Source organism: Epinephelus moara, chromosome 19 (genome assembly GCF_006386435.1).
Source record: "Epinephelus moara isolate mb chromosome 19, YSFRI_EMoa_1.0, whole genome shotgun sequence".
NCBI classification, from domain to species: domain Eukaryota; kingdom Metazoa; phylum Chordata; class Actinopteri; order Perciformes; family Serranidae; genus Epinephelus; species Epinephelus moara.
In genome coordinates, this window is record NC_065524.1 from 15,499,077 (window position 1) to 15,519,786 (window position 20,710).

The 20,710-nt window shown below is 40.9% G+C and overlaps 1 protein-coding gene across 2 annotated transcripts in view; it reads right to left on the reverse strand.

Moving 5' to 3' along the window:
* The window catches only part of egln1a (egl-9 family hypoxia-inducible factor 1a), a 31,594-nt gene that overhangs the window by 8,782 nt on the left and 2,102 nt on the right, over nt 1-20,710 (reverse strand). The gene's annotated exons all lie outside the window — the stretch shown is intronic.

Genomic DNA, 20,710 nt, shown 5'->3' on the forward strand with positions numbered 1-20,710 from the left:
AAGCCCAGAGGGCAGATTCAGCCCTCATGCACCGTGTCTAAGCAGTGATATGACAAACAAAAGGCAAGTTCCTCCACATTCTTCCATGCACTTGGATCAACAAAGACCATGGCAACATTATTATAACATGCACAGCAGACTAAACTCTTGTCTCGTGCCAAGTGAAATATTGTCAGACCTTCTATGTTTGAATCTTGAAAAGCTATCATCTCCTCAGAGACATGATAGGATACACTATATTTTAAAATATTTGGACTTGGAGTTGAAAAGAATTACAGAATTAAGTCTATGACCGTCGATCTATATAGTATTGCAAAATCTGTGCAGGTCAGCGAGTGGGAAAAAAAAAAAAAAAAGCCTGCATCACATTCATCACACATGCGTGTGAATGATATTTTCCTGCGCATCTGACCATAGTTGCCTGCGTCAATCCACATTGTGTTGACATGTTTTGAGTGATGCAGGTTGCCACTGCAATGCACGATATCAGGGTCTTCAAAGCCGAAAAGCAACAAAACCCCACCATAAAGATGAGGGGGGAGGGAGGGGGAATCAAGCTGACAAAGGGCTTCCTGTCGGTAAGACGCAATACAGTAAGCTTTCCTGTCAGCATGCGTGTTAAAGAGAGGGAGAGAGAGAAAGAGGGGCACACAGACAGAGAAAGCAGAGGGGTGGGGCTGGAGCAGTAGAGAGGAGTGAACTGCTATAAACTTTGACTCCTGGCCTCCCTCCAGAGGGAGCAGTATTTTAATGGTTGTGCTACGTGCAGAGCGTGAGGAAGGTTGGCTGATCCTCGGCTATGTCGCCCCTCCCACCCTTAACTGCTCGGCTCACGCTACAAGGCTGGAGATGGGTAAACAGTCTCTGTTTGGAAAAGTGTGCTTTTGCTGACTGAGATGTGTGAAGTTGGTATGTGTGTGTGTTTGTGGGGGGGCTGACTGAAAGTGCGAGAGCCTTGGCACTTTGCAAAACCCTGGACACAGCAGTTTCCTTAGACGGGGCAAGTGTCGAGACTCTATAAAAGTTTATCTACTGCAGGAAAGCTGAAGTCCAGCACAAGCTCAATTATGCACCTGTGAGCATGCCAGGTAGGTTCGTATTAAAATATACAGCAATATCAAGATTGGTTTTCTGAAACGTACGCTATTTGACCAGCTGGCACTTCTTTAAACCAAATACACACCACGCTGACGGCATACACAAATAATCCACATACAACACATGAGATTGGAATGCAGACCAGCTAGTGTCTGCAAAGTGCTATTTAACTCCAGTTTGACTTTCATGTGATCTGGTCATGTGGACCCAGCTGAGATACAACAGACACCACTTTTGATCAAATCTGCAGTCAGAGAAGTGCAGATAGCACGGCGCTAAGACCCTGGTGAAAAATGCAACATGCAGCAGCAACACACAGAATCAGAGTGCAGCAGTTTGTACTTGAAAAATGTGGAGGAAAGGGAATGATACTCCACAATTAAAGACAAATATTATGACTACAAATGCAGTTAATTCCTAATATTCCCTCTCTCTGACTAAATCACTACAAACTGACAGAATGTAAATATCTTAATATAAGCTGGTCTAAATGAACCAGTATAAAATGTTCTAATGATTTCTCCATCCCAACATGGCAACAGTTTGCAAACTGCAGCGGTTTTTTCATTGCCACCTTCACCTCTGACCTTTACCCCTGTTTCAGCTCCCTTTCCTATAAGCCACTTATTCTTCCGCGTTCCTCTGTGGCCCTCATTAGGAGGTTGACCTCGCTCATTTGTTTACATTCCACAGGCACAGCTTCAGAGGCCTTCTGGCATTTACAGGCAAAGTCTAAACTGGGGATAATGTCAAACAAGTACTTTAAAATCTATAATTATTATGAGACATCACTGCTGATAGAGAGGTGACAGTGGCATTCATTACAGTGAGCCAAGGTCACTGATATTCTTGACCACAATCAGGTGTTGGGCATCCAGAATAATTCACTAAATCAGATATTAAGGGATCAAGTCAAATATGTTTTTAAATTTCTGAAGGGGAGGTCATAAACTGAGGATCCCTTTGTGTGGGAGAGACTAATGCGTTCCATGCAAGTCGTGCGCTGATGTTTATTTTTCTTCCTTGTCCTCAATTTGTCTCAGACAACTGCAGCTCAAACCTCAAATAAACCAAGCATAAACTGGATGGGACACGGCAAACCGAAGTAAGACTAACATTATGTATGTGAGGTCAGACACACAGATTTACTGTTAGATATGCCTCTGTTTTTCTTAACTCTGCTCAGTTCATTTAAGGACATGAAGGTGTTTCAACACTGTTATCAATGTAATGTAAAGCAAACACTTACATAAAATTTAATAATAAAGGTTGGTAGTAAGTGTTACCATGGTAAGTGCTGCTTGTAGTGAACACAATTTATCTGCCATTATCAATTTAAAGGTCCCATATTATGTTCATTTTCAGGTCCATATTTACATTTGGGGTTTCTAATAGAACATGCTTACATGCTTTAATAATCAAAAAATGCACTATTTTTCTCATGTTGTCTGCCTTAATATACCTGTATTCAGCCTCTGTCTAAAATGTGTCATTTTAGACTGTAATGGCACTGTGGCGGGAGTTTCTACCTTTATATAGTTTTGTTGTGACATCACAACTTCGTGGAAGTCTTCATGGCCTGTTTAAAGGCAGAGTTTCTGAATACGGACTGTGCATTTCTCTGTGGACTGAGCTTTTTGATACTTTTTACATTGTTTATACAACAGCTTTACCAGCTATATAATAAAAAAAAGATGTGGAAATTTTAGTTTTTACTTTGTGGGACCTTTAACCCTTTGAAACCTGGAGAGCAATATCACTTTTTTTGTTCTGCTTTCAGACACCTTTCGCAAGTATTTAAACCTTTGAATCCTGAGCAAATTCATGCATTTTCCTTCAAAAACATGGTTCAAGACTGCCACAAAATGGTCACATTTTACGAGCAGTTTTGGAGTCAGTGCAAGTATTTTTTTCAACTACTCGCTCGTGTGCGACCTGCAAATTTGCATTTTGCATTGCATTTTTTTTCCATGTTGTCAAACGAGGGAGTGAGTCCGCCAGTATGGGCCTATGTGTGTGAGAGGAGGAAAGTGTGGGAGTGAGCGATTAGTTAACTGCGAGGATCACGTCATCTACACTCATCAGTAGGGTCGTTCCAGCTGAACTGTGCCTCGCCTGGAGAGTGGACAAGAGCAGGTGGCTGCAGGACGAGGAGGTGACAACAAGCTGTGGTCAAGTTGGAGGCTGAATCCAAATGTCCACCCTCTGGACTTGCAGACTGAGCCCTTGAGGACTTCAGTTGTACAGAGTGTGACGTATTTGCTGTCATCACGTCAAGTCTGCGAGGGCAGAGACTGCAAGCAGCTGACAGGAGGCTCTAAAGACCGTTTTACTCGTTGCTGTGGAAACGTTTAACTATCACTGCTGTCATATTCATATATAAGTCATTTAAGTTGATGAATAGTGCCTACTCAGCTGTTCCTTCAGATAACAAGGTATAGATCCCATGTACAGCCTTTTTTGTGACTAAACAAAAATGTATTAATATATCTATAGAATAGACTACACATGATCAAAAACAGAATTATTTGTAAGTAAGGACAGGACTATAACTAAATAAAATGGGCACTACTTACATACATTACAATCCTTAAAATATTATCAGACTCATATCAGTTTGTTCTCAGTCTCCAATTGTTTTAATTATGATAGATGAATTTATAAAAATGCTTTACAGGCGATCTGTTTATGTTCATGGTTTAACCTCCATTTGACATGGATTCTCATGTAAATCAGCATCACAGCAGTTTGCTGCTGCAGAGCAGACCTGTCCCCCTCAACTACACAGCTAAATAAATTGTGTCTGACTATAAGGTTCATATTTTCGGAGGGAAAAAAATACAAGACAACACCTTTCATTAAAGATCAGTTGGATACAGTCAGGGCATCACATCTTTACAGATGTTAGTTTAAGAATCCTCACATCCCACTGACCACAAGTCTCCGTAAGTCTCAAGTCTCTTAAAAACAGTCGAATGTAAATATACAGTAGACTCTGTATAGTTTACGATACAGTTAAAATGGCCAAAAATGTGAATAACTGCGTTGCAGGACAATTAAAGGCATGCCTGTAAATGTTCTGCTTGTGCTCCTAAAATTTTCAGTAAGGGGCTACAGTGCTCCAACTAAAAGAAGTTAGTCTGGAGCCCTGAAAATCATGGGGAACAAGGCAGTGAGCAACTTGGTAAGAAATGTCCCACAAATTGCAATATAAAAAAAAGAAAAAAGAAAATGATTTAACAATAATTCTAGGGGGAAAAAAGTAAAGCTAGAGAACAACTATTCATAATTATTATTATTATTATTATTATTATTATTACATTATAAAATTACGTTATAGAAATATTTAAATTGTTAAGCTCTCTTTCCAGGGCATTTCCTTGTATGTTTGTTTTGAACTTCCTTTCCTTTTCTTTTTTTCACTAACGTCCTTATTTCAATTTTCTCTTTTTACTAATTTCTTGCTAATTTTAAATCAGATTTTGATTAATTTTGAAAGACATCAAGCCAATTTGCTCAGGTTTCAAAAGGTTAAATCAGACATGCAGCTGGTTTTCATGAATTTATCTAAATAACCTATTGTATTTAAAAAAACAACCAAAAAAAATCTAGTACGTAAAAGGGAAGGAGAGACAGTGAGCACCTTGCATGTTAGTAAACAATACCTGGGGTGTCGGTGGCTTAGTGGATAGAGCAGGCGCCCCATGTACAAGGCGGCTGTTGCCGCAGCGGCCCGGGTTCAACTCCAGCCTGTGGCCCTTTGCTGCATGTCACTCCCTCTCTCTCTCCCCCTTCCAAGCTTGACTGTCCTATCGATTAAAGGCTAAAAAGCCCCAAAAAATATCTTTAATAAAAGAAAAAAAAAGAAAACAACACCTAATGTAAAAAGGGACAAACTTGACTCTTGAGTGCAGTCAGTGGAAAAGACAGTAGAAAAAACATCCCTCAGCAGGCATGCACAATAACTCCAGGCCAGCTGCCATAGCATCACATAATGATGCTTTTTACATAATAAGTGTTTTTGATGTCAACTAAGGCTGTCGGCTAAGAATTTCCATCTCTTGTCCACAATACAAACCTCTACCACATGTTTACAGCTCAACGATAAACAAAGTTGTGTGTACAGTATGCGAATGCTTCTGTGGAGGCTTGAGAGAGCCTCAGTGTTTCGGCTTCACAGGTGGTGTGGTATGCTTGCAGTTTTGTCACGACTGCCACAGAATCATAAATAATGAAAATTCCATTATGAAATCAAATGGATTTATAAAGCTGTGCCAAGTGGAGTACAAGTGAAGAAACAGCCCGTTGTCGCTCAAGCAATTTGATCAGACAGAGAGGGCAGGCTTCAAAAGCATTTTAACGGTGGTTTTTTTTTTAATGGCCCCTTTCTAGAGGAAAGTGAGGAACTGACCAAAGCCTGCGACTCCCCTCTCGTCAGTTAGAACGGAAAAAGCCTTTTGATGAGAGGTGAAATGTCTTCAAGAAACTCAAGCAAGTCCAGTTGCCTACGATATAAGAATTACCATGACCAGGATGACTGACCTCACGCTGTCACTCTGCCACCTCCATCAGTCACACAATAAATGGTAAACTGACTAAATTTATATAAATCTTTTATCCTGGAAGTGTTTCACAATGTCTCACAAAAGGGGTGAGGGAAATTTCCGATTCTTAGATGCATCGCGATTCGGACGTGGACGAATCTGAATCGATTCACAAACGTCCAAATTTCGATTATTTAAATCTGTTAATTAGAGTAATACAGAAGGTTCTAAATAATGCGGAACTAAGAAGCGCAGTACGTGTCATCTCCGGGACACTTTGGGATGCGCACCTGGAGCAGACACGCCGACACGCGCACAGAGGAAAACAAACATGGCTGACCGCTACCCACCTCGCCGTGAGAGCTGAACAGCTTCTTCTAATTTAAAAGCAGATGTGTGGAAATACTTCGGCTTCTACAACGTTGACGGCGGAAGCGAACTGGACAAGAGCCACGTTATATGTAAGCTGTGTCGTGCTAAAATAAAATACTTTGGCAACACAACAAACATGAGAAGCCATGTAACTCGATTCCACCTGACGGAGGAGTCAGGGAGACGGCAGGCTGTTGTTGCTGCGGCAACTAGTGGCGCTACCGACCAGAGAACAATCGAGGAAGCAATTAGAAAGCTGCCACCCTCATCGGAAAAGGCGAAGCGAATTACGAAGGCCATCGCGGCATTTATTGCCAAGGATTTGCGTCCTTATTCTGTCGTGGAAAATCAGGGATTTCGAGCACTGCTGCATACACTGGAGCCCAGATACACCATCCCATCCCGACGCTATTTCACCGACACTCTACCATCAAACCAAAACAGAAGTCATGGCCTCACTGTTGAAGGCAGGCAGGTAGGAACGCAGTTACATGTGATGCGTGGACGTCTGTCGCCACCGAATCATTTGTTACTCTAACTGCGCATTTTATCTTGTGATTTAAGATACCTGTTGTTACCTTTGGTTCCGTACAACGAAGTTGTAACTTTCCAGTTTGCAAGCATTTCCATTTATATGTTTAATAAAATATAATGGAAATGAATTCAACTCTTTCTTATTACAAATGCACTGTTTTTAAAAATTGCAAGTGTTGAATGCTTATTCAGTGAGACAAAAAGAAATGTGTGTTGTGAAAAAGTGCATCAATATACATAAATTAAACATGCATCAATAATCGTTTTATAATTGAATCGTAGCCCCTGAATCGTAATCGTAATCGAATCGTGAGGTGCCCAAAGATTCCCACCCCTATCTCACAACAACCCCTGTACACACACTGAAGGTGGTGGAGCTGGCATGCATGGCATCACTCTGTTCAGTGGGGGCTGTTTGGGGTTCAGTGTCTTGCTTGAGGACACTACAAAGCAGCTGACACCTATAAGCTCCTGCCAGGCGATGTAGACATTTCGTAATGTTTACCAGTGATCCATGCTAACTATCAACCATCTACCTGCTAGAAGTCCTCTGTTCACATAAACCAATGCAACCAAAACTTCATTTTCAGCTCCACTAAGCACAAAAAAATAAACAGACCTAATCAAGATACCATCAACTGGTCTGTGGAGTTTTCTCGTCGGCAAATACAAGTCATGTTTACATTTAGTGTTTCTTACCAGAACTCAATGTGCGAATGAATCATTAAGACTTAATTAATAAAAATAGGTTTTGTGCATTTCCTTTCTAATAAAACATGAGCATATAAAATGTAATAACGGGTTGTTGACATGTGTCTCTGCCACCAACTTTAGAGAAAACTGGTGGCAGAGGCGTGGAATGCATCGCTCATATACAAACTTTGCTTAAGGAGTAATTTGATTCAATGTTACTACAACATTTCCAGTCAAGACCAAGCAGCAACCTCTGGGCAGAAAAATGAAACAAACACCTAAGTACTAAAATGGCCACTTGAGGCTGGCTCCAGAAGCCAGTCTTTCCCCATAGAGCCTCATTTTAAAATACCCAACTTTACAGCAGGATTTAAAATGGTTACACCCTGGTACAAAAAATGGCTTTGGTGTCTGTAGCTAATTTCTAGGGCTGCCCCCTACCAGTCGACCAAACGTTAGTCGACCACAAAGGTCATTAGTCAGCAAGATTCGCATAGTCGACGAAAAAACAAACAAAAATGTGAAACTCTATTAGGAGCTGCGCCTTGTCAAAATAAATCAAAACCTATATGAGTGGACCATGTGGGAATTTAATTTGAAAGTACAAACACAGGGCCACGCTCAGCAGTCAGACAGGAGTCACGTTACAAACCAATCACAGCTGACAGATACCTTCCCCTTCTTCCGTAAATATTCAGTCTGATAAATTCGGAAAAGTTGATCATGTTAGTGCAGGGCTAGTCAGAGCTTTACATCTGTCCCACAGACGATAGGCCTACACACTTATAAACAGCACCTGGAAGAAGATCAGCTCTGCACCTTACAGGTAAATAGGCTATACGATGCTTGTTAGGGTTGCTTAGCAGCCTCAGACGCAACCTGCCACTGCGCTCTCTCAGAAAAAGCCAGATGTCACATTTTCCAAGCGGTTAAAGACGCGGCATGTGTATGGCCCCTACTTTCCAGGGCTGGTACCTGCGGTTATTCCACAGACTAGTTAATAACATGTCGGGCAGGAAATCCAAAGCATGGGATCATTTTGAGAAGGTGAAGGACGAACCCAAGGTGATATGTAAACTCATCTTCATTGGTCGACTACAAACATGACGTATCATCTGAAACATGGAAGTAGCTACATGCCCATTAGCCCACAGCGTCATTAACAGGCGGCTCGCTCAGTGTGTGACGTGCACTTGTAGATAAAATATAGGCCTATATTAATGAAGGTTCATTAGTACGGTTTTGTATTTCTCTGTAATGTAGCACAGTGTTAACAATGTTACTGATAATTAACACGTCCTCACGCACATAAAAAACTTCGGTGCAGAGCCTAACTGCTAAACAGAAATCAAAAAAATGAAAAAAGGCTCGCATCTCGTCTATAAATAAATTGGGAGCATTTTATAGACGAGTTGCAACAATGTTACTGATACTATTCTTTCTCACACCTTCAACTCAAACCATGCTGCCCTGCCCAAAATACATAATTCAATATTGTAAACATGCGGGCGACCAGTCGACTACTGGTCAACTGGGAAAATTCTTAATTAGTAGCCCTACTAGCTTCCCCTTCACGGCAACTGTGCAGGGGGTTCATTTCTATATAACTCACCCATTTACATTTTACTAAGACTCAAAATTATACATAATCAAGGGCAGGCTGCTTTGAGTGACAGGGTGTCTGACAATAGGATCCTCACTCATCCACTGTGCCAGCCTCCCACCCAAGTATGGTCACTTCTGGCTCCAAAAATTCAAGATGGCGATGGCCGAAATGCCAAGCTCGAAGCTTTAAAATGGGAGTCCATAAACCAGCGGGTGACGTCATGGTAGCTACACTAAATATTTTCACAGTATATGGTCAAGCCATGCTATAAAAAGTTATTTCTCTGCAAAATCACTTCAGGAATTTGCAACCTTTGTTGAGACAGTCTGGTACCTGTAATACTTATGTACATATCTATAGGGTTACTGTGAACAACTACTTAAATTACTAATTTGTCCGCTGCTGTTTAGTCTCTAAAGTGTTATAATAGTCAAAAATGCCCATCACTAGTTCCTGGACCACACAGCGGTACCACCTTCAAATTATTTGTTTTGTTTGACCACCAGTCCACAGGTCAAGGTGCTCAATTAACAATATGATGCTGTAATCAGATCATGTTTGATATTTTTGTTTATTAAATGACCTAAAGTAATAATTAGTTGGCAAAATTGTTGATAGATTTTCTGTTGATTGACTGAATGATTAATTGAACAATTGTTTCAGCAGCACAACATATCTGACCAGGCATTTCATTCAAACTGCTCATCCCCGCTGGTTTATTGTGAAAGAGCTGCTCAACGCAGATGTGTCAAACAGCTCCATCCCAACAGATCTAACTCTCACCTTGTGTTGACCTGATTGCTTGGAGGGATACACTGATCACTGTGATGCTATCAGTGCATCTCCGGTTTGAGCACTGATGTGAGCCATGAATTGGGGTGGAGCGAGAAAGGAAAAGCTGCAAGGGGTCTGCTCACTTCACAGAAGAGATGCTTATCCAAACACGAGTACAAACAGTTGGGATGGAGACCTTGTAGTGCAGGGGAGTGTGGGAACTGAGGCCGTTTGGGGCCCGGCCCGGGACAGCTTGCTGTTTTATCTGTCAGACAGTGGTGCTGCCTCAAAAGGAAATCCCTGTTTAAAGTAATGACCTAGTTTATTATTTTCTTCTTTACTGTAGGCTGTGAACAATAGAGGGACGTATACAGCGGTGGCGCTACCCTTCACCCTTAACATGCTGCAGCGGAAACACAAACACCGTTTCTGGTATCATTAGCAAATACTCTGAGGGGGACTGTGTAAAGGTTGTCGGCCTTGGAGATTTCAGCACACTGCTAGATTCTCTCATTGACAAACGAGATAAAGGCAGAGGCTGCTGAACTCTGAGAGCTGCTTAAATCTTCTTCTAAACTCAGAATCCACCCACATCTTCAGACCTTCTCTTACACGTCATAAAATTACACAGGATAAGAAGGGATGTTTGGCAGAATCAGACAGCATTAGCTCATCTTCAAAACTGTCCTGCAGTCAGCTAGGTGGTTTTATATTCACACACAACAAGAGCTCAGAGAGCAGATATCTACAGTGGTGTGTCTGTTTTGTGCTGTAACTTCTTAGCGACTGCTCGGCCTGACTGAATAGCTCCATCGTGCCTGTGTGTGAGCCAAGCCAGCTCACTCTGTAATTGGATCAGTCACTGATACTTTCTCTTTGCCAGAGGTAGAAGACAAAGCACAGCAACAAATATCAGTTCAAAAATGAATATAAAAGTCATTTTGAGTCAAAGTTCAAAAGAGCTGGGTGAGAAAGAAAAGGGGTGTTGCTTTGGGAAAAGTACAAGAGACAAGTAATAAAAGCTTAATATCAACCATCAGCTTACGATCCCCTCTCATTCTGTATAGACGCTAAAGTGGCAAAGGAACAATCGTACTTATGATAAATTACATATTCTTTTGATTTGACCCGATATAATCTATCATTTTATAAATAGTTTTTTAAACTACACCCACGCTAAATCCTCCCTGTCTTCAACTCTACAGCTGCGAACAGTCAAAAACAGAAGACCTCTTTCTCAAAGCCCCACTTGGATCCTGGCCAGGTGCTCCTTGGACAGTCACAGCATAGTCAGCCGAGAGATACACAAGTTTGAAGCTATTCTTTGTTTAAGTTGGAATAAAATGTATTGAAATTGAATCACGTTTTATTAAATGATTCGCTTTTGTTAGTTAGCACCTGTTCATATTACATATTTTATACATAGACACAAAATACGGCGCGTGACATCCAACTACTCTCTGTCATTTATCTCTGTGATATGTCACACATGCAACATTAGATTATACAGTGGAAACTGCTTGTAGGATCACGTCTGTCCACACCTGCTGCAGGAGTGAGTCTTAAAGCGTGGAAATGAGTTCGCACTTCTTGTTCTGTCCTCTTCCCAAAGTGGCCGGGGTTTTTGTAGGGATGCACTGAAATGAAAATTTGTGGCTGAAGCTGAATAAAATTAAACGCTTGGCCCAATACCGAGTACCGAATGCCGAATGCCGTTGTTTAGTTTTTCATTAGTTTTTGCAGATTAGTGTTGTCATGGTACCAAAATTGGGACCCACGGTATGATACCAGTGAAAGTATCACGGTAAATTGGGACCCACGGTATGATACCAGTGAAAGTATCACGGTTCTGAATAGTATCACGATAACACAGCGAAAATGAGGCAGATGTGCCTTTTGTCATTTATAAAAAGATGAATCACTTTTCTATAATACATCAATGATATTTCAATGGAATAAATTACTTATTGACTTATTCATACCTCAAAAACGGCATCAATAAGTGATTAACATAGCGGGGATCGAAATTAAATAAATAAATAAATAAAATAAAAATCAACCAGCCACCCTCCTCCACTGACAAGTAAAGAACAGTCCCTAAAGTGCGGTGAGGTTTGTGCACCGTTATCTGCCACAAAGAGAGAAATGTGAACGGCTTGTTTCTCCTCTGACACGTCACATACCTGTGTGTTGCCACAGCTCGGCTGTTCAGGTACTTTTTGACAGTCATGACACCAAGAAGAGGAAATTATTGGACCTGGAGCCGGGCTTCTCCGTCGCCGGTAAGCCGTTATCTTGCGCCTCGGAGCACATGGCCACCGTATTTGACAGGAATACATTCCTGTCTGTGACCCCCGTTCAAACCCACAACCCACAGGATTCACCTTTCGTTTCTGCTGCTGGTTGAAATCTGTACTCGCACAGCCTGCTCCTGAATGATTTATTTTGCTCGCACAAAACTATTTTTAGTCGCAAATGCGAGTAAAATGCTCGCACCGGAGAGCTCTGTGGAAAACAAATCACTGCAGCATATATAAACAAAACTAACCTACAAGTAAAAATAAATTAATAACTTTCACTGCTTAAAGATACTAAGTAGGTCAGCCAATACCTGAAATGTCACTGGATACAAACCACTGCAGTGGCATATCGAGTGTCAGGTGGCCAGCGCGCACCGTTATTGGACAGTGTGCGCTGTTATTGGACGGCGCATGGACACTCACCCTCTTGCGATTGGAATTTGAATTTATCCCACAGTAGTGGTACCTGAGGTACCGTAATACTACCTTACTCCAACATTATGGTATCATATGTACGGTGGTGTTTTAGTACTGTGGTCTACCGTTGGTACCAGTATACCCTGCAACACTACTCTAGATAGTTCAGTATTGCATTCTTTGCAAAACGCTTTTCTTCTATCACTCTCCAACACTTTGAAATATCGACACACTGCTGACATTTTACTCTGTCCGTCACCGCACGCTGTTTGATTGCGTCATCAAAACATGCCACTATTATTCGGCCTTGCTTTTCACTTATTCCACCGAATACTGAATGTGTGGGTTTTTTGCAATATTTGGCCGAATATATTCGGTTACCGAATATATTCAGTGCATCCCTAGTTTTTTGAATGGATTTTTGGTTAGATGCCTGAAATAAGTTCTGTGGTTAACACAAGCTTAAGATAATTTTAAGTTTTGTTCCATAACATAAATTCAAATGAAACTACATAACGTCTTCACGCTGAGCACGGCTTTACAGGCTTGATGTAGTTATGACACAAGCCCTTTTTAAACAGGAATTGTGCAAATTTGCAGGAAAGCCCAATCAGCCTTCTTTCAGCATTGGTAGTACAAAAACAAAATCGGGGAGTGCAGCAAAATGCTACCTACCTACTTTTGTTTATACTGAATGCGCCTTTTTCGGGGCAATGCGGGGCGTGAGCAAATAACAAAACGTGTAGCTCAGCATGTGACGTAAACAGTGACGTGGGAGGGAAGCCGCGGCTAGTCAGTCATTCTGCGAGGGCAAGGAGGGCGCGCGATTCCTTGTCTCCTCAGTTGCTCATCTTTACTGTAGTGTCGGTCAGGTTTGTGTTTCCCTCTTGCTATTATTACTAGCTACTCGCTAATTCCTGCTATCAGCGGTTTCCTGTTTATCCACCGCCAGTGGGTCGCACGTGCAGTGTCATCAACAGCTCATCCCACAAGTCATCAACAGCCCCTCCAGTGGCGGAAGGGCGCCTTGTTCTGTTTAAACCAAAAAGGTTCTGCCAATATGACCACCCTACGAGGTGGAAAATTGAGCACCTCGGATCAACTCACCAATCCGGCTTTGTGTGTCTAAATGCTCGCAGCTTGCCGGCAAAATGGCCCAAAATTCGTGGAAAATCTGGCAGTATAAAAGGGGCTACAGTAACACTTCTGGTGATTGCATAAAGTGGTGGTCATTTGTGAAGATTATTTTGCTGAACAAAACGTGTAAGTGTCACAAATATTTGTTTGCCACCGAGCTTATTTTCTGCAATAATCCAAAATTCACTGGAAAAATCACTGGTTTATTGACAGGGGAATCAGGGTGACACTAACTTCCACATTGGCCTACAATAAAACGTCATTCCTGCATCACTCTATAAACAGATGATTATTATAACTCTCATGCATATTACTATCTAGTTGACATTTGTATTTCTATTGCATTAATATCAACCGTTTTATTGTTATTCTGATAATAGGGCGACAGTTTCGGTTTATTGTTTACTTCCAGTCAGCTACTGTATAGGAAACATTCCAACAGAATATTAAAGGGAGACTTCGCCGATTTTCAAGCATCTTTGTGTCAAAACAGTGTGGGTATCATGCATAAATGATGCCAGATGACATAATTTACTTCATCTGGCATAGTTTCGCCGGCTCTCAGGCTGTTGCCCAAACTACAGGCTGTACTTCTGCATTTTTGTTTGCCACCCATGTTGCCGCCAACGCGGACACAAAGAGCGCAGAGTGAAACCAAGAGACAGACCCACCCCACTTGCTCTTCCTCCAACTCTGACCGAAATCTTTTTAAAGAAAAACAGGCAGAGCTGATCATATATCAAGATTATATTACTGTTTTGCTTATTACCTCCGCCAAGGAGGTTATGTTTTCGCCGGCGTTGGTCTGTTTGTTTGTCTGTTTGTTTGTTTGTCTGCAAAATAACTCAAAAAGTTATGAACGGATTTTGATGAAATTTTCAAGAAAGGTGGATAATGGGACAAGGAACAGATGATAAAATTTTGGTGGTGATCGGTTGAAGCAAAGTGGATAAAATAATAAATAAAGTCTATGGTCTGACGGCTTCAGCAGCAATTAAGATGGTGAAAATAGCGCCATCTGGTGGCCAGAAAGCACGTCTCGTTCTACTTGCTAAATATTGTTGTAATTCTAAAGTGATGGGGAAAAAAAGAAAGTGAAAAATACAAAAAACATTATATTCTGTGTTGGTACAAAATAAAAACGAAATAAATACACCACAGTGTCTCCATGGTGAAGGCATATATAACCTAATAATGATAGTGATGCATATAACCTAATTGTGATGCAGGCTGCAAAATCTGATGCAGAGAGGGAGGGAATATCACTTACTTGGCAGAGGTGCTTTTCTAGTTTCTCACCTGCAATGGTTTTAGAAACATATTTTAGTGCCATGTGTAGCTGTAGCAGTGAAAGTTTGTGAACAGGAAGTTCCATACTGCTTCCTGCACAGAGAAAACAGAGGCCGAAAAAACTGAGATCTAACAGTAAAACTGATCAAATATAAACCAAGATTCTGTTATGGAGTTGCCTTTTTCTCACCTTAAATATTTTCAGAAACATGTTTTAGCTGACTGTTTAACTGTAATAAGAAATCATCTCTTGCCAGCGGGCTGCCACTGTTTCAAACTGACATGTTCACATTGTGTCACCGACCAGTGGGAGCATTTATTGGTCTGGTGCAGTGCAGTGCATTCTGGTAGTTGTAGGTTTCCTTCCTCTTAAGCCAAAGCATCTTTTTTTCCTCAGGTTCTGTTGCATCAATTTCAAAAGTATCTGCGTCTTTCTACTGCATTGACAACGTAGTTTGATTAAAATGCTTGAAGTTTGAAACTGTCTATATAGTATTGAAATGGACAGCTTCACTATTTACTGAATTTTACTGACTGTTTCAAAATACAGTCACTCGCTACAGCTCATTATGAGAGCATCATGTTACCTGACATTATCAATCCACTTCACAAGTGCGGCTTCAACTGCAGGTGCTTTCCACATGCACATTCATTTTCTGTCTCCATCATTAGCAGCCATAAGATTCAAGAAGAGTATGTTTTCATTAAGAGAAAATTACTTTCTGTTTCCCATCATGATTTCAATGTGCACCCAGCACCAGCCTCAGAGAGCCAACTGGAAGTGGTCGAGTTACTGCGAAGCAAAGTATCATGGGAGTGAAATAAAAAACAGAATTACTGCAGTTCTAAATTGTTTGTCTATATGTTGTCCTATAGGCCCAAGACCTAAAATGAATACTGTTAGTGGACTATTTGATTACTAAAAGCAAATCATTTAAACAGCATCTGTATAGGAATAATTCTGTCAGAAGCCTTTTCAACCATATAAGCTATTTCCACTGTAATAACAAAGGTATAATGAGCCTCATTAGAAACCAAAGGGCTTTAAAAAAGGGCAGCATGATGGCTCATACTTGGATGATGGGTGATACCATATTCTGACTAACTCCCAAACTACTACATTTATTTTTCACTGTGTGATGGTAAAACAATAAGCAGGAAAAAGGTGGCATGCAGGTACTGTGGGCGGAAGGAAGGAGGGGCTCGCACAGCCTATAGCACAACGCACAGCCTGCTCCGACACTCAGAGGACCACCACCACATGACTTCCTCTAGCTTACTGACTCTATAGAGCTTTAGGATTTAGGTCAACGGTCAACTTCCTTATGAAAACACACATCCACAGTCACTCTGCGACATTACAAATGACACAACAAATAACTCAACATGCAGCAATATAAAAACTCACTTCTCAAGTTGCTCATAATCAAACTCGACGCAGCAGATTTATCCTGTTTTGAACTGCTTCTTAGCATCTGTCAGCAGATTTTACTGTAAGTGAGAGGCTCAGCTAGCTGTGAGCTTGAGCTGAATGACATGACAATATACTTACATACTGTGAGACTAAAAGGATTTTGCAATACTGGGAAGCCACTGCGGGTGCTGTTGCAAAACAATGCAGGGCGGTTTTACAGTAATAAAAGATTTACAGTATTTTTCATCAAATGTGACAAAATGCACTGATATGTCAGGTATTTAATTCACTGCATTAACCAAAGACAGTACTTGCTGGGATTTTATCTCAGAAACAGTGTTTCAACGGCATTTCTGAAACATTTCTTTTTTCTGAATTCATCTTACTATAGAAAATGTGAAGGTGCGTCATGCAGTGTGGGACGGGGGCTCAATCTTGTGAGGTGCACACAGTGCATCTTTATTACCAAAGTGTGTGCACTCAGTCCAACAACGAGATCATTTTCAATATCTGGATATGCGACTGAAAATGGTGCATCAAGGTCTAGAATCCGGCCCTGGCTGGCAAATCATATGGATCTATGTTGTGTATGGTGATTAGTTTGTACAATACCACCGTTGCAGGCAAAGGCACCTCAGCGCGATCTTCACAAGATGGTGCTCCATCCAAAAAATGTGACACGGCGTGAAGGAAACTTCACGTTCTTTATATATAAAATTATATAAATATTGCATAGGTATATAATATAAAATTGCATAGGTTTTATCCATCATCCATCTCTCTGTGGCATCAAGGGCTGGGACAACAATTAATTTTCATTATTGATGAATCTGTTGACAATTTTCTATGTTAAGCAAATTAATGAGTTGGTCAATGAGGTCAGACAATGCTACAAACAAACAAATTCTAATAGCTGAAGGCAACGTCTTTAATTTTTTTGTTTTATCCGACTAACAGCCAACTAAATTTACTATCACACAAGACAAAGAAAAACAGGAAATCCTGACAGCTGTGCCACGAGAACAAGAAACTGTTTGGCATCTTTCTTTTGAAAACGTTAACAAGTAATTTATTCGACTGTCAGTATAGTTGCAGATTCGGTATCTGTTAATTTAATAATTACTTTTTCAACTAATCATTTTGACTCTAGCTGTGTTTTTTGGGGGGGCTGAATCAGAAACGAGAATCTCCTGAGACTGTTTTCTATAATTACTGACTGTCTTTTTTTAACTTATGAAGGGATCGGGCGACATGGCACACAATACATGTGTATTGTTATGTTAATTATAGAGGCATCTTTCCATGACTGTTCCTTTGTGTTTCAGTTGTGCCTGAGACAATCCTGCAACTGTCATCTAAGTCTGTAATTTTGTCTTAATAGACTGGGTATACTGTTAATTTCCTGAGCATCGTGTATACAAAATAAGACACACATATCGCTATTGTATATGATTGAATTATATAGTTAGCAGTCCAGTCCCTGAAGGGCAATAGTATATCTAATCAAGTATTTGAAGTGAGCTACATGGCATGTTAGTAAGAGTTATCATGTTTCATGAACGACAACATGACTGCATAAGTACGTGCAGAACACTTATAGTAAGATGTTTATAATGCAGCCTTGGCTGAGTGAGCTACTATTACAACATACTGGACGTACAGACATTGAGTCAGTGACAGGACAATCATGTTGCTGCTACACACTTCTTTATATGTTCCCTGATAATCCTATAATGGCTTCAGCAAGCATTCAACATGCTGGAGCTGCAGAGAAACAAACATGTCCTGCTGCCTGCGACTTCCCACAATGTTATCAAGTGAAAAGGGGAAATGGAAACAATGGCATTAAACAACTATTTGGGCAAAATCTTTTTCCTCTATCTTTCTCAACGCGAACTGTGCTTACATTGTATTGTATCCCTTTGAGCCATTGATACTGGCGGCCCTCCATTTGTGCAAGTCATGCTGATTTTCCCTGGTCACAGTCCAGGCGTGTGTTTGCCAAGGCAACTAGGGCAGTAGGTGAGGAAGTCAAGTTCTGAGTAGAGTTTGACTCAGTGGCCAGCTGCGTGGATCTACCGCGAAGCCTGACCGCTCGCCGAAATAATGTGCTTTCTGAAAAACGTTTAATGTCTACCGAGAAGCAGCCAGGGGAAAAAACGCAACTAGACAGCAGGGGCTGCCTAAAAATAACAGTGGACGGCGATCAGAGCTCCGTGCCAGCACAGAAAACCAAGTACCTGAAGCGAGCAAAGGCCACAGGCATCAATCCAGTGCCTGTTCTTTCACTGCTAGATCCTGTAAATGTCAAGCACTGTGATAACAGAACATGATAAGGAAGAGTAACAAATATAAACAGTGACTACCCTGTGAGTGAGGTTAGTTTAGTGTTCAGGAGTATAGTTTTCTATGTGCTAATCCTAATCCTTTTACGGTCTGACTTTGAAATCTCTTTCCCCTGACCTTCTATACTGACCATGTGCAAAGGACAAAACCACGGCAACCTTCAAATACCCCAGGGTGTCTATAACTAGGGCTGCAACTAATGACTGCTTTAAGTGTCAATTAGTCTGTTGATTACTTTCTTAATTAGTCAATTAGTTGTTCGGTCTATAAAATGTCAGAGAATGGTGTAAAAGAAAGTAAATCTCAATTTCCCAAAGCCCGAGATGTCCTCAAATGCCTTGTTTTGTCCTTAGCCCAAAGATATTTAGTTGGCTGTCACAGAGGAGAAAAGAAACAAGAAATCAATCAAAGAATTTTGATTTTTGTGCCTTAAAAAAAATACTCAAACCAATTAATCAATTATCAAATTAGTTGGTGATTAATGTCAGAGTTGACAACTAATCTGCAGCACTCATTAGGGGCAGGGGGAAAAAAATCAATGCAGCATAGTATCGCAATATTTTTTGGGGCAACTTTCTATCGCTACATGGAAGCCAAGCCTACTGAGATAATAAAAATGAATTGCTTTTTTAGTTCACAAGAAACATTTTGCTGCAAGGAAAATGATTGAAGCGAGATGAAAAGACTGAAAACGTTTTCGATAAAACAGATGTTGACAAAGTTTTCCTCCAGGGACCCAATTTGCAGTGAAAAAATATGTATAAACGGCAATATATGTTATCGCAATACTCGGCATAAAGCAAAAAGTTTCAATCACAATGATTTTGTATTGTGATTTAAGTATTGTGATAATGACGTATCGTGGGGCCTCTGGTGATTCCCAGCCCTCGCGCTTGTCTGTTAAGTTTTACATTTTCAATATCTTTGACCGAATGAAACATTCAAGTGACAAAGTGAATAAAACACTGACAAAGTGAGCATCTACCTCAGAGTGTGAGGAAGGGGCGGAAGCTGATAGCAGCTCATCTCCTCCTGCCTCAGTTTCAGACTGTACAGTCATTGTGACCAGATCTGTTTAAAAGCAGAGTCGCAGGTCGCACGCAACCCAACAGCCGAGGGAGGGATGACACTGCTTTTGGTTGACGCAGGCTGCTTTCTGAAAACAGCACATCGCCGTTAGAAAAGGGTATCAGTGAGAAATGACCATCAAGGTGTTAGGGCAACTTCTAAAGGTGCACTTGCTGCTCATCGCCTCAGGAGGAACAGGCCTGATAACCAGACCCTTCAGACATCTTCTTAGAAAACACGCCTCAGCAAAACAGAAGCTACCCACAGTTTCCTCTCCCCCACACTGCCAACCTTGAGACATGTAGGTCGTCCTTTCAACATAGGAACACTAAGCAGCTGTGTGTCTGAACTGAATTTATCACGGCAGCAAAACACTTTGTGTGCCACCTCTCTGCAGCGAGGTCAGGGGTTGCAGTCTGCTACAGAGCAGCGTCCCTGAAGATGATTCAGCAGCACTGTTAGATTTCATAATGCCTGACACGGTCACGATCACCCCGAACGGCTGCAGCTCCCTCACACACATCCTGTTATTTTACGATAATAAGAATGAAAGCACGTATGTGTCATGTTATAAGCACAGTTTTGATGTGTGTGAACAGGATGTGTCTCTTGTTTCTGTGTGCATTTAGCAGCAGCACGTGTCTATTAGAGCTGCATGATGCTGTGAACATGTGCGCTGTGTTAGACGGTCTCATGCTTGTGCATACTGCAAGTATTTACTCAAATTTATCAGTAAGTCGACATAATTAATCGGCAGGTGCTTTGATAATTAAAAAAAAATAATTCAAATAGTTTTTTTTACCGAAAATAATGCTTAAATTGACCAAGATGTTCTTGTTTATCAGAAGTTTTTTTGTATTTTATTTGACTGAAGAAACATTTTTTGATTTTATGTGCTATTGTTGGGACAAAAAGATGTCAACTGCAGGTTTTGGGAATTGTGATGGGCTTTCTCTTCACAATTATCTGACATTTAAAAGGACCGACAATTAACTGATAATAATACAAATAAACTGCTGTTGCAGGCCAACAGTCCTGCAATAAATCATATAATGTTTTAATGTTCAGATTTCGTTAAAAAATGTTTTTAGAGAGGTTCTGATTCAACTTACGGGTA